This window comes from Polypterus senegalus, chromosome 7, assembly GCF_016835505.1.
Source record: "Polypterus senegalus isolate Bchr_013 chromosome 7, ASM1683550v1, whole genome shotgun sequence".
In the NCBI taxonomy this organism is placed as follows: Eukaryota; Metazoa; Chordata; class Cladistia; order Polypteriformes; family Polypteridae; genus Polypterus; species Polypterus senegalus.
Window position 1 is genome coordinate 68,707,839 of NC_053160.1, and position 14,669 is coordinate 68,722,507.

Below are 14,669 nucleotides of genomic sequence, written 5' to 3' on the forward strand. Positions count from 1 at the left end.
TGTTATTTTGTACCTTCAGAGATTCCTACATAGGTTTTCTGATTTGTTCAAATTTTAGCTGTTAGTTGCTAATGTGTTCAGCGATGGGAAATAATGCTAAAGTTGCTACTCCCCTTTAGTAGTTCTAGTCATTTGCATCAGTATCTGTTCACGCTAATGTCATGTTATGCAAATTCTAGTTGTGGTGTATGTCTGATTTGCCAACTGCAGTTGCTGGTCTCGTTACCGCAACATGTCAGTTTGTTGAAAATAGCTAGAAATGTCATAATGTCACAACTGCATGACAGCATTGAGCAAAGTCAACTTGATTTCGGATTCAGCCAGTGCAATACAAAGGGTTAACAGAAGAAGTCTCATAATTTGACATGGCCATTAGCTGTTTGTTGAATCTGTTACAGTTGAAGGTCATGTCACATTGTGCAGCTTTTCCAGTGATTTTTAGTCAGCCTTCTTTTACATAATCTTGGGGTGTCAGAGGCAGTCAGTGACATGCTCCTGTGAAGCTAGTCACATAATGTGACATGTCCAGAAACTCACTCCAACAGAATCAAATCTCTTTGAAGAATTTGTAGTCGTGCATGAGAATTGACAAGTAATGAATGCTAATTTGCAATTACAATGCACAGAATGTAGCAAATAGGAATAAGAAACACGACCTCACAAACAGAGGACAAGCTTGTCTGTCTGATTTTTCATGTTTTACATACCATGACAGAATGATGGGAAAAAAAAAAACAGAAAAATGGGTCAGAAATTGAATCTGAAGTTGCTTTACAGCACAAACTCCCATCAGGCAGCACATTATTGGTAGTCACAAAAAGTGGTGAGCACAACTGTGCTGGAAGGTCAGCAAACAGTCAGTAAATATGACATGTTCAGTGATTTTCACTTGTGTAAACTGACATGGTCCAGCAACAAGATCAACAACTGCAGTTGGCAAATCCCATATACTATACCCCACAACTTGAAGTCATACAATGTGGCATCCAGCGTAAGAGAGAAAAGTCAACAGGATACAGCAAGTGTTATAAAGATGAAATAAAAACAACAGATTAAGTATTGTAAACAATGAAAGAATTTAAAAGTCTTCATATATTCCTTACAAACTTCATTTGTACACTGCAGTGACGTTCAGACTATAGAGTGAGAACAAAGACAGACTTAAGTAATAAAAAAAGGAGTTTAATTAAATGTATGAATATGAGATTGATCAGAATGAAAATGCTACAGCCAGGAGAAAACCATAGGGGGCCTCTTGGACCAAGTTTGAAGACCCCTGTAGTTTATTTTCACTTCAGTTTCAGGCTGTCAAAAGTGGTATAACTTCTAATAAAAAATATATGAAAATCACAATTGGGGGGAGCAAACTTGTTTGAGATCATCTTCAATATATTCTGCTGCAACAGTGCAGTGTGCTGGAGAAGAGCAACATCGGTGTCCATTTTATTTCTTAAATGTACAGCATATTAATTTATGTAAGTTCAGTATGCCTTCCACTCTGTAGACTTAACAGGTAGGCTGCGTTGTGTATATTGTGGCAATTTTTGCTTCCATTGCAAATTAGATTAACATTCAACACTGAAAGGAAGTTAAGACTAATTTTCATGTCTAATTGGGAAAATTGATATTAAAATTCAGAGTTCAATAGAAAATATAACATTTGGAACAGTCTCTCGCTACACTGATGAGGATTTGGGGTCCATCCCAACAGCATAAGAAAAGGACAGGAGTCAAGTACAGGCCACATCACATGCATGCACATATGCACATTCTCTCCAGTTTAGAGTCCCAATTTACCCAGAACTGCTATGGGGTAATATTTCTGACTATGGTATCACCCTAAGTTTAGATCAATAAAGGAATTGTGTTATTGGGACAGGATAAGGTCGGTGCTTGTTGGTGTATATGAGGAGGACCACCACAGATTTTAGTATCACATGCAGACATTCTAGACCAAAGCCCATTTATTGCCTATGAATAAGAATGTAAAAAAGAAACTGGTTTGCAATAAATACGTACAATCTTGTGACAGAATAGTGCTTGAATTTAAAATTGTAGCTGGTGATCAAGAAATGGCATTTATTACGCTTGGCATGGCAAATGTGTGTTTGTATGCAAAATAAGCTATTACTTTTGGCCAGGCATTGTGTCTGTTCATCAAGCTAATTAAAATAATTTAATTTGTACATCGTGTGTAGCATATTTTCACAAACAATTGACATCATAAATTGCAAAACATTATTAAACACATTAAATATAACAATTGGCAAGTACCATGAAAAGGCCTGCCAGTGTGACTCTCAGCTGCAGATGGCCTCTCCAGATACAGGTCTACTGTAGATCCTCATGGAGATAATTGTTAAAAAAAGTGGAAGAGAAAAGTTTCAGGCTGTGTCAGGTCATGTTATGTAGCACGCTGGTTTTCCACATGGACATCTGATTAAACGTGCACTTCAACTTGCCTTCATTTCCGTACAGTCTTATCTGCAGCCGCATGTCGCCAGTAAGGTCATCAGTGAATGTTTCACATGCCAGTCTTGTTTATAGAAATGACTAACATGTGCCTGACAAGTATACAAAGAATTTCCTTTCTCAAACTTCAGCATTTCTCGGCTCTTCCCATTACAGCTTTTAGATAAATGAAGAAGCTGAAGACTGAAATGTTTTTTTTTTTTGTTTTTGACAGTTGTTATAAGACTGCATTTTTCCTTCAGGATAGTGATGCTGCATATTGCATTTTAATTGTTTTAAAGTTATTGTTCACCAATGAACCATTAATATTTTGGGACAGCTACAACAGTGATCATTCCAAAACAAACATGATGGCAATACAAGGATATCAGAATAACATTTGTCAAGAAACAGGCATTTGAATCATATAAAGGAAGTTGCTTCTTTCTATTCCATTGGTTTCTTATACAGCTTTTTCATAGTTGTCATTCATCCATCCATTATCCAACCCTCTATATCCTAACTACAGTGACCTGACCAACTTTCATTTTACTGAGGAAGTCCATTTAAACTAACAGCTGGCAACTGCTAAATTAATTCTTTTAATAATTTTGAGTATTTTGATCAAATTATTTCTTAAGCCGCTCCGCTAAACTAATAAAAATTCAACTTCTGTAGTCTTTCTTCATAGCTCGCACCTCACGGTCCTGAAAGCATTCTAGTGGCTCGTCATTGGAATTTCTCCTTTGAAAATGGAACCAGCACACAGTATTCCCAGTGTGTTACTTAATACACCTTGAATGTAGCCTCTTGTACACCATATAGGGATGCTGAAATTAATTCACGCTTTTGTTTTCAGTAGACTAGATTACTGTAACGCACTCCTCTCAGGACTACCCAAAAAAGACATCAATCACTTGCAACGAGTGCAGAATGCAGCTGCTAGAATCCTAACTGGGAAAAAAAAATCCGAACACATTTCTCCAGTTTTGATGTCACTACACTGGTTGCCTGTGTCTTTCAGGATTGACTTTAAAATTCTGCTTATGGTTTATAAAGCCTTAAATAATCTCGCTCCATCTTATATATCGGAATGCCTGACACGTTATATTCGAAATCGTAGCCTTAGATCTTCAAATGAGTGTCTCCTTATAATTCCAAAAGCTAAACTTAAAAGAAGTGGTGAGGCGGCCTTCTGCTGTTATGCACCTAAAATCTGGAATAGCCTGCCAATAGGAATTCGCCAGGCAAATACAGTACTTTAAAACACTGCTGAAAACACATTACTTTAACATGGCCTTTTTATAACTTCACTTTAACTTAATCCTGATACTCTGTATGTTCAATTCTTCATAATAACTATTCACAGTGGCTCCAAAATCCATACTGACCCCTACTCTCTCTTCTGTTTCTTTTTCCGGTTTCTTTGTGGTGGCGGCCTGCCACCTCCACCTACTCAAAGCATCATGATGCACCAACATTGATGGACTGAAAGCCAGAAGTCTACGTGACCATCATCATCAGGTCCTTCCATGAAAACCCTAAATACAAAGAGGACTGTTTGACTAATGTTAGGTAGATTGCCCAGAGGGGACTGGGCGGTCTCGTGGTCTGGAACCCCTACAGATTTTATTTTTTTCTCCAGCCTTTGGGGTTTTTTTTTGTTTTTTCTGTCCACCCTGGCCATAGGACCTTACTCTTATTCTATGTTAATTAATGTCATCCATCCATCCATCCTCTTCCGCTTATCCAAGGTCGGGTCGCGGGGGTAGCAGCTTAAGCAGAGAGCCCCAGACTTCCCTCTCCCTGGCCACTTCTTCCAGCTCTTCTGGGAGAATCCCAAAGCGTTCCCAGGCCAGCCGGAGACATAGTCCCTCCAGCGTGTCCTGGGTCTTCCCGGGGCCTCCTCCCGGTTGGGCGTGCCGGAACACCTCACCAGGGAGGCGTCCAGGAGGCATCCTGATCAGATGCCCGAGCCACCTCATCTGACTCCTCTCGATGCGGAGGAGCAGCGGCTCTACTCTGAGCCCCTCCCGGATGACTGAGCTTCTCACCCTATCTTTAAGGGAAAGCCCAGACACCCTGCGGAGGAAACTCATTTCAGCCGCTTGTATTCGCGATCTCGTTCTTTGGTCACTACCCATAGCTCATGACCATAGGTGAGGGTAGGAGCGTAGATCGACTGGTAAATTGAGAGCTTTGCCTTACGGCTCAGCTCCTTTTTCACCACGACAGACCGATGCAGAGCCCGCATCACTGCGGATGCCGCACCGATCCGCCTGTCGATCTCACGCTCCATTCTTCCCTCACTCGTGAACAAGACCCCGAGATACTTGAACTCCTCCACTTGGGGCAGGATCTCTCCCCAACCCTGAGAGGGCACTCCACCCTTTTCCGGCTGAGGACCATGCTCTCGGATTTGGAGGTGCTGATTCTCATCCCAGCCGCTTCACACTCAGCTGCGAACCGATCCAGAGAGCTGAGGATCACGGCCTGATGAAGCAAACAGGACAACATCATCTGCAAAAAGCAGTGACCCAATCCTGAGTCCACCAAACCGGACCCCTTCAACACCCTGGCTGCGCCTAGAAATTCTGTCCATAAAAGTTATGAACAGAATCGGTGACAAAGGGCAGCCCTGGCGGAGTCCAACTCTCACTGGAAGCGGGCTCGACTTACTGCGGCAATGCGGACCAAGCTCTGACACGGTTGTACAGAGACCGAACAGCTCTTATCAGGGGTCCGTACCCCATACTCCCGAGCACCCCCACAGGATTCCCGAGGGACACGGTCAATGCCTTTTCCAAGTCCACAAAACACATGTAGACCGGTCGGGCAAACTCCCATGCACCCTCCAGGGTGAAGAGCTGGTCCACTGTTCCGACCAGGGCTAAAACCACACTGTTCCTCCTGAATCCGAGGTTCACTATCCGACGGACCCTCCTCTCCAGAACCCCGAATAGACTTTTCCAGGGAGGCTGAGGAGTGTGATCCCTCTATAGTTGGAACACACCCTCCGTCCCCTTTTAAAGAGGGGACCACCACCCCGGTCTGCCAATCCAGAGGCACTGTCCCGATGTCCATGCGATGTTGCAGAGGCGTGTCAACCAAGACAGTCCTACAACATCCAGAGCCTTAAGGAACTCGGCGTATCTCATCCACCCGGGGCCCTGCCACCAAGGAGTTTTTTGACCACCTCGGTGACTTCAGTCCCAGAGATGGGAGAGCCCACCTCAGAGTCCCCAGGCTCTGCTTCCTCATTGGAAGGCATGTTAGTGGGATTGAGGAGGTCTTGAAGTACTCCTCCCACCGACCCATAACGTCCGAGTGAGGTCAGCAGCGCACCATCCCCACCATATACGGTGTTGACACTGCACTGCTTCCCCTCCTGAGGCCGGACGGTGGACCAGAATCTCCTCGAAGCCGTCCAAAGTCGTTCTCCATGGCCTCTCCAAACTCCTCCCATGCCCGAGTTTTGCCTCAGCAACAACCGGCCGCGTTCGCTTGGCCTGCGGTACCTATCAGCTGCCTCCAGAGACCCACAGGACAAAAAGTCCTATAGGACTCCTTCTTCAGCTTGACGGCATCCCTCACGCGGTGTCCACCAGCGGGTTCGGGATTGCCGCCACGACAGGCACCGACCACCTTGCGGCCACAGCTCCGGTCAGCCGCCTCAACAATAGAGGCACGGAACATGGCCCATTCGACTCAATGTCCCCACCTCCCTCGGGGCGTGGTTGAAGTTCTGCGGAGGTGGGAGTTGAAGCTACTTCTGACAGGGGACTCTGCCAGCCGTTCCCAGCAGACCCTCACAACACGTTTGGGCCTACCAGGTCTGACCGGCATCTTCCCCCACCATCGAAGCCAACTCACCACCAGGTGGTGATCAGTTGACAGCTCCGCCCCTCTCTTCACCCGAGTGTCCAAGACATATGGCGCAAGTCCGACACGACCACAAAGTCGATCATCGACCTGAGGCCTAGGGTGTCCTGGTGCCAAGTGCACATATGAACACCCTTATGCTTGAACATGGTGTTCGTTATGGACAATCCATGACGAGCACAGAAGTCCAATAACAAAACACCGCTCGGGTTCAGATCGGGGGGGCCATTCCTCCCAATCACGCCCTTCCAGGTCTCACTGTCATTGCCCACGTGAGCATTGAAGTCTCCCAGCAAAACGAGGGAATCCCCAGAAGGTATGCCCTCTAGCAACCCTCTCCAGAGACTCCAAAAAGGGTGGATACTCCAAACTGCTGTTGGCGCATACGCACAAACAACAGTCAGGACCCTTCCCCACCCGAAGGAGGAGGCCACCCTCTCGCCCACGGGGTAAACCCCAATGCACAGGCTCCAGTGGGGGCAATAAGTATGCCCACACCTGCTCGGCCTCTCACCGGGGCAACTCCAGAGTGGTAGAGAGTCCAGCCTCTCTCAAGAAGATTGGTTCCAGAGTCCAAGCTGTGCGTCGAGGTGAGTCCGACTATATCTAGCCGAACCTCTCGACCTGCGCACTAGCTCAGGCTCCTTCCCTTCAGAGAGGTGACATTCCACGCCCCAAGAGCCAGTTTCTGTAGCCGAGGATCAGACCGCCAAGGTCCCGCCTCGCCACCACCCAACTCACACTGCACCCAACCTCCTTGGCCCCTCCCATAGGTGGTGAGCCCATGGGGAGGAGGACCCACGTTACCTCTTCGGGCTGTGCCCGGCCGAGCCCATGGGTGCAGGCCCGGCCACCAGGCGCCGCCATCGAGCCCCACCTCCAGGCCTGGCTCCAGAGGGGGCCCGGTGACCAGCGTCGGCAAGGGAAAACGTCGTCCAAAGTTTTTCATCATTGGAGGTTTGTTGAACCGCTCTTTGTCTCATCCCTCACCTAGGACCAGTTTGCCTTGGGTGGCCATACCAGGGGCATAAAGCCCCGGACAACATAGCTCCTAGGATCATTGGGACACGCAAACCCCTCCACCACGATAAGGTGACGGTTCAAGGAGGAGTAATTAATGTTGACTTATGTTTATTTTTTATTGTGTCTTCTATTTTTCTATTCATTTTGTAAAGCACTTTGAGCTACATTTTTTTTGTATGAATATGTGCTATATAAATAAATGTTGATTGATTGATTGCTGTATGTAAATTGCAGATAGTCACTTTAAACCTTTTTTCTTTTCTGTTTGGTAATGACAGTGAGGTCATGAGGTGTTTATTCCAGCTAAAAACCCCAGAGTTGCTGCGCCTTGGTAGCTTCTTTCCACACATAGAATCATGCTAAGAAAGTCAGAGACATTATAATGGTGGGTGTTTTCTCAAAATAAATTAAAGAGATGATGCCAAAACATAGCCCCAGCTGGTTCACTGAACCCCACAACTTTCAGCATTTTATATCATGTGGAATTATTCTATTCCATAAGATTATGTTTTGTTTTTGCCTTGATATCTTTCACCCTTTGTGTGTTTCCCTCATGTACACCATGTGGTTTGGTTGATGTGACTTTTAGGCATGTAACACACAGGTCATGTGAGCCACGACTTAATGGCAGCCATGCTATACAAGATGGCACACTGTTTCTAAGCTTTGGATTAAATGCTAAATTATTTTCCTGCAGACTTGTGAATTTGTTGGGAAAAGTAATATTTAGTTACAGTTAATGCTTTTGTTTTTTGACTGTGACTTATTTCCTCAAGTTTTAGTTTTGTTAGCTGTTATCTTTGACTTTTGATATGATCATGCATTTATTTTTTTTTTCTGGACACCCTTTTTTTAAGCCATGTATGCGCTGCCTTCTCCTGGTCACAAGTTGTTTTGACCTTTCCTGGTTTAGCCAAATGTCACGTTCATTATAAAAGGCTGGGGAACCTGCCAACTTGGCCACATTTCCAATACCATCAACCATTTTCTTTATCACCTCCTGTCATAGTCCCTATTCTGTCTTTATTTTTTTTTTGTAGCAAATGTGCTTTCACCCCAGTTTTCCTTCCACTTTCATTTTCAGTTGTTTTTAGTGATTATGTCAAATAATGACTGGAAATAATGAAAATAATAGCAAAATACAACCATTAGAGGCCATAGAGGTAAAACATGACCCTAATCCTCAAGGTCTTTCTCACCTCCATACTATCTATCCACTCACAACCGAATCACACCTCATCCCAATATGAGCTAAAGAGGGGCCAGACTATAGGATAGCTAAACAAGATCGTTCAAAACAATACTGAATAAAGCTGCATCAAGGTTTGAACAACTGAGCTGGAGGAAGCTGTAGAAAGAGCATTGCTAGTTGTGTCATATAATGGCAGAAATATAGAGGCTTAGCTGTCAGGGTATTGAGACTGTGAAGCTTCCACCAGTGAGAAGTAACAAAGACAGGTCCGTGTAAATTACAGTTTGATTTAGTTAAGAAATATAGAGGGGAAAAGAAGGTAAAGAGCAGCATACACACCAGAAGACAGGCACGTGAACTTGGAGAGGTACATCAAGGGGACACAGTATTAGATAAGCGCCATCTAGACATGTTCACAGAAATGGAAGCTCCTGTAGTGTAGCTTCTAAGTATCGGCTACAGTGGAGCTAAAGCTGAGCTGTCTAGCTGTATCTTGGCTTGTTCTACTGTGAAGCATGAGCAGCTTCACACACCCAGAGTGGAATACAGATCAGGGTGAGCCAACAATAACACAGAAAAGATGAAATGTAAGACAAAATTTGGTTTATTATATAAGTCAATAACCCAAAAAAAGCAATTGTAAAAAAAAAAAAAAATCAGTAAAATGAGGAAAAAATTTTGGCAAAATGTGCAAGACCATATATTAAAATTAAGAGAGGTAAGTGAATGTAAAAAACAAAACACTTTAAATCATAAAACTTAGGAGCACTAGACTAGAGGCCTCAAGAACTGTGTGCGTAATGCTGGAGCAAAGACCTCTAATTTTAAGCTCCAACTTTTATTACCATAGCCCCCCAAGCCCCCCATCACATGTCCGCAGCATGATTATTATTACATAGCAACACACCCAGTTCATCTCCTTCTGTGACAGAAATCTAGGTAAAAGGATGGGTTAAGGATGGAGCTTGAACCTATCATATTGGTGGCAATGTGCATTTTGAGTGAGACCCATTAGACGGTACTTGGTTCTGAGCAATACACCAGGGTTACACATAGAAGAAAGAACTTGCACTAGGAAAACTGAAACAGGCCTTTAACGCATGGAAGATCATGTGTCTGGAACAATCAAACAGTTGGCCAAGCAAGCTAATCCCCAAATGCTTTCAGGTGCCAAATAGGGAACACAAGGAAAGCCTCTAATGGATGGGGCAGTATTACAAAAGATAGGCATAGGAGTTTGACATTTTCCAGAGAGTACCAAGAGCTACTCTACCCAGTACCAAACACTAACAGCATAAAAACGTAAGACATTTGACAAATAAGAGAAGACCATTCAGTCCATCAAGCTTGCTTAGATAGCTTATAGTTTATCTGTTTCAATATATTAGATACTTTTTAAAGGTTGTCAAGGTTTCTGTTTCAACCACATGTCTTGGTAGTTTGTTCCAGGTTCTCACATGTGAAGAAGTGCTTCCTGGCTTCAGTCTTACAGTAAATGCATGTTTCTTTAATTTCCACTAGTCTCCTCAAATACCTGATTTACAATTTAGTCGACCTGGATTAGGTCACACATTCTCCTCTGCTCAAGACAAACAGGTTTAATTCTGTCAATATTATGAACTAGAGAGTCCAAAGCATGACAGTCCCAAGAGTTTCCAAAATGCCCACTAGAATGGGGTTGACAGGCAAACTCCAGCTTCTAACAATAAGGTGAAACATTGAAATTCAAAACAAAAGGGTTTGTTTTAACAAAGGACACACAAGGGAACACACAAAGTCTAAGAATGAATTGCCCAAAACAGGCAATCCCGAATCACAAATGTCCCAATACACAAATCCAGTAGGCAAAACATGTCAAAAATAGAGAAAATACACAAAAAAAACAATAATCAAAAACTGAAATCTCATAAACTTGCCAGTGCTAGCACATTCAATGAACCATAAGGGATTGTGGGTTTTCCGCAACCTTTATCGGGCTGAGGGCAGTCCCCTGCAGTGATGGGCAGGTGGCCCCACATCTTGGGGAGAACACCCACAAAACAAAAAAATATATAGTAGAACATGCTTTGACAACAAGAAATTAAACATACAACGAAGTTAATGTAAAAAATGAACATAATAAACGTAGATGTTTGAACACCAGCCAAGTGGGAACCCTGGCTGAAACACAACAGTCATAGTAGGACAAGTCCTGGGACGCACCTGGTTGCTCTCCTCTGCACAGCTTCAAGTGCTGCTATGTCTTTTTTGTAATTTGGTTACCAGAAGTGCACACAGTACTCCAGATGGGGTCTCGCTAGTGAATTATATAGTCTGAGTTTAACATCCCACAATTTATATTCAACAGTTTTCACGATATAACCTAATATTGTACTTGCCTTAATTGCTTCTGCACATTACTTAGATGATGAGAACAATGTGTCAATGTAAACCCCTAAATCCTTTTCAGAGATTTCTTCCTGTAGGACAGTGTCTCCCATCTTGTATTTGTAAATTACGTTCTTTTTCCCCCACAGCACAAACTGTTTCTTTCCCTTCTGTGCTCCTTCTCGGTTTTCTTCCAGCAGAGAGTGACTGACAGCTTCATAGCCTTTTGAAGATAAAGTGCAGAAAGCAATGGACAAAAAAACTTTGCGGCTGCAAGCAGCCTTATCTTGTGAACTCAAAATAAACTTAGGAAAAGAGAAGAAAGTCATTCTTTTTAAAAGGCACTTGGCAACATTTGCAGTCAATATAATATGTTGAAATATCTTTAATAACGTTTGGAATGTAATAAAGTGGGTCCTTGAGGGAGCCTGCAGAATTCCGGTTTATTAAGGTAGACTGAATACTTGGGACTGAATGAGAAAATGCATGGGAAATTCTATGAGGAGTTAGGTAAGAGGGCTGAAAAGGGACATGGCCACGACCAAGTGTGTCAAAACATCCATCCATCCATCCATTATCCAACCCGCTTATCCTAACTACAGGGTCACGGGGGTCTGCTGGAGCCAATCCCAGCCAACACAGGGCACAAAGCAGGAAACAAACCCCGGACGGGGCGCCAGCCCACCACAGGGTGTGTCAAAACATTGAAAGGCCAATGGTAGAAGTCAAAATTTGGACATGGCACAACAACATTATTTGTAATTGGTTATTACTTATTTATAATTGATCTCACTGTTTAGTTGTCTGGCCTACAGATATTTCAATGAAATTAATAAATATTTCTACTCTTTGCAATAACTTTGAAAGCTTCCAGTTGTCTTGTAGTTTTCTTTTTAGTGCCGAGTTTTCTTCCTCAGTTGTACCCAAATGTTGATGATTAGCAATCAGCAGTGCAGATGACTTTGAATGGCAAGCAGGAGCAGCTATTACACTTCACTGCCATTTTCATGTTTCTGCTCATTAAAAAACTTTTCTTACAAATGAGCAGACAAGCAAAGGCGGCACTGAAGGAATTGCTCTTCTTTAATATTCACTGTCAGCATTTAGGTACAATAAAGGAACAACCTTGAAAGAAAATGGTAATTTTAAACGAAAACGTCAGAGGAAATGCAAGTAGCTAAAGTTTTGCCAAAAGAACAAATATTTCAAAGGTTCTTAGAATAAATAAAGGCATTTAGGTCAATAAAAATTAAGAATGATGCACTGATGGTAAATTAAAGACTGAACTTGAGGACCACTGCTTTTCAGTAAAGACGCCTCTATTCATTTATGGTATGTTGTTTTGGAAATCAGCCACCAGGGAGCAGCCTAAGCCAACTCATTGGAATGAGATAGCGGTGTGCCAGGACCCTGACGGTGCCGAGTGTGTTTTATGTTTTGTCTGTGAATTACTCGCTGGCCAAGAGCCTGCCGTGTGGAAGTAACTTTGTTCGTTTTGAAAGGAGGCGCCACTGCAGGGGAGAAGATGAGTGCCAAAACAAATTCATATGACATTTTACATCCAAATGGAGAATGTGTATTCAAAATGATGTGACTTTACTTGGTCTGCTCTGCCTACAGATAATTCAAAAGTAAAGTTTAAACAACTTAAATCCTGAGAAGAGAAATCTGACAAGCCATTTGACGGCCAATCGCCTTTGCAACTCTATTTAAGTGGCGTCTCCGACATTGTGGTTTGACCGTTTCAAACTCCAGCTTTGAAATACCGTATCCTTTGCCAATCAGGCCGACAAGAGGCACGCAAGCTCTACACCAGGGGTTCTCAATGTCGATCCTGGGGACCCCCCGTGGCTGCAGGTTTTTGTTCCAACCGGATTCCTAATCAGTGACAACATCTTATAGCACTGATCTCATTTAATTAGCTGGTATTTTTTTTTCTTTTATTCGACATTCAGAAAAGCATAGTAGCATGATTTTTACATTTATAAGACATGTATAAATATTCTGCTTTTGCTGTTGATTTAAATGCTTTAACTCTCTTTTGTTGATTTTATTATACTTTGCCCTTTCTCTGTGCAGTTTTTTCCCCTTCATTGTATCTTAATAATGACAACTTAAAACGAGCAGAGCAGACACCCAGGCAAACAATAGTGAATAATCAAAGGCTGCAGCTACTTTAGAGTCAGACCCACTAATTAGTAAATAATGGATTAATTAAACAATTAGAACACCTAGGAAAGTAGAATGAAAATCAAGATGAAAATACTGTTAAAAAGAAAAAAAACATTCCTATATAACTGCTTGGTACATTTTATTTATTTTAAGCAAACTTAGTTTTCTAATTCATATATTGTTCCTTAAACACTGAACTTGGGAAATATCAGTTCACTTAATTAGCCCAGGAGTTAATTTAAAAACAGAAGCTGGTTGGAACAAAAACCTGCAGCGACAGGTGGTCCCCAGGACCGACGTTGAGAACCCCTGATCTACACTGTCATGAGATTGGCGCTACGAAGGATGATGGCAATGAAATGAGGCATTCAATAAGATACAGCATCTCGTCCTGCGCTTTTGTACACTCCGCCGTTTCCAATGCCTCTTATCTACCCTATCTAGGGCCTTTCTTCTTAAACCAGTAATAAAAAACGTAGAGAAATAAAGTTATGATGACATCACTGCAACCTCCAAATGCGTTTGGATGGACGTAGTTGGTTGGGGTGGTACACAAACAAACCTAAATGTCCATGGAGCAGAATTCTTCAAAATGAGCAAGTTTATTACCGAAAAACAGCTACAAAGGCATGAAAGGTGAGATGGGAAAGAAAAAAACTAAAGGAGGGTTTGTTGAACATATATAAAAAATCAAACGAAAAACTTACATGTAAAGCCCGTTTGTACTTGACAAGTCCGCGAGAGCCGCTATTGGGCGCGTGACGTAAACTTCGTTTCGGTGACTGCGTGCCTCCAGAATTTTGTAACTACGCGGCACTGAATGTGTTGACTGCGCATGCGTTAGACAAGAAAGCTGGCGCTCATTGGAGGAATAGTTGTGTGAAGTATCGCTACCTGCACCCACACCATCCAACATTATAGGCACCCAGTAATATCCAACTGCGACTGCAGACCCAGAGCACTATACGTCACCGCAGGTCTACGCTCTCAGTGTTAATGTACACAGCCATAGATAAATATCCTCTGAGTCAAGGCGAGAAAATGTGCAGACACAGGGCAAATGTGAAAGTTTGTGCAGGATGTGTTAACATAAGAAAGAAACTTCGAGGTAAAGCTGGGGGGTTCTGCAAATGTTAATTGTTGAAAAGCGCCGCGCACCGAACGTTTGAACTACAGACACACTTTACACGAGCGCGTATGCAGCTGCCTGTCATTGAGTATAAACGGGCTTTGCTTTAAAAATCAGGCAAGTAAAGGTTGTAATTCTAAAGACTGGCCAACAGAGGGCAACCTGACACTGTTAAATACTGAGTTTCTTGGCGAATCAGACCGGAAATTTGTCGAGAAGTGCCGTCCGAGAGTCGCTGAGTTTAAATCAACTCAACGCAGTAGCGCTACAGGGATGATAAGTCTGTCAATAAAAATTATGAAAAGATCGTTCGGGTACAGCAGTGCAGTACGTGTCTAAGAGTCACCTCAGGATGGCCTAGTGTATCTGAGAATATCAAAAGTGTATAAGGCCAAGGCTAGTTCATGGCTTTCTGAAAAGGGGCCAGTTGTTATTACTAGATCTATCCATCCC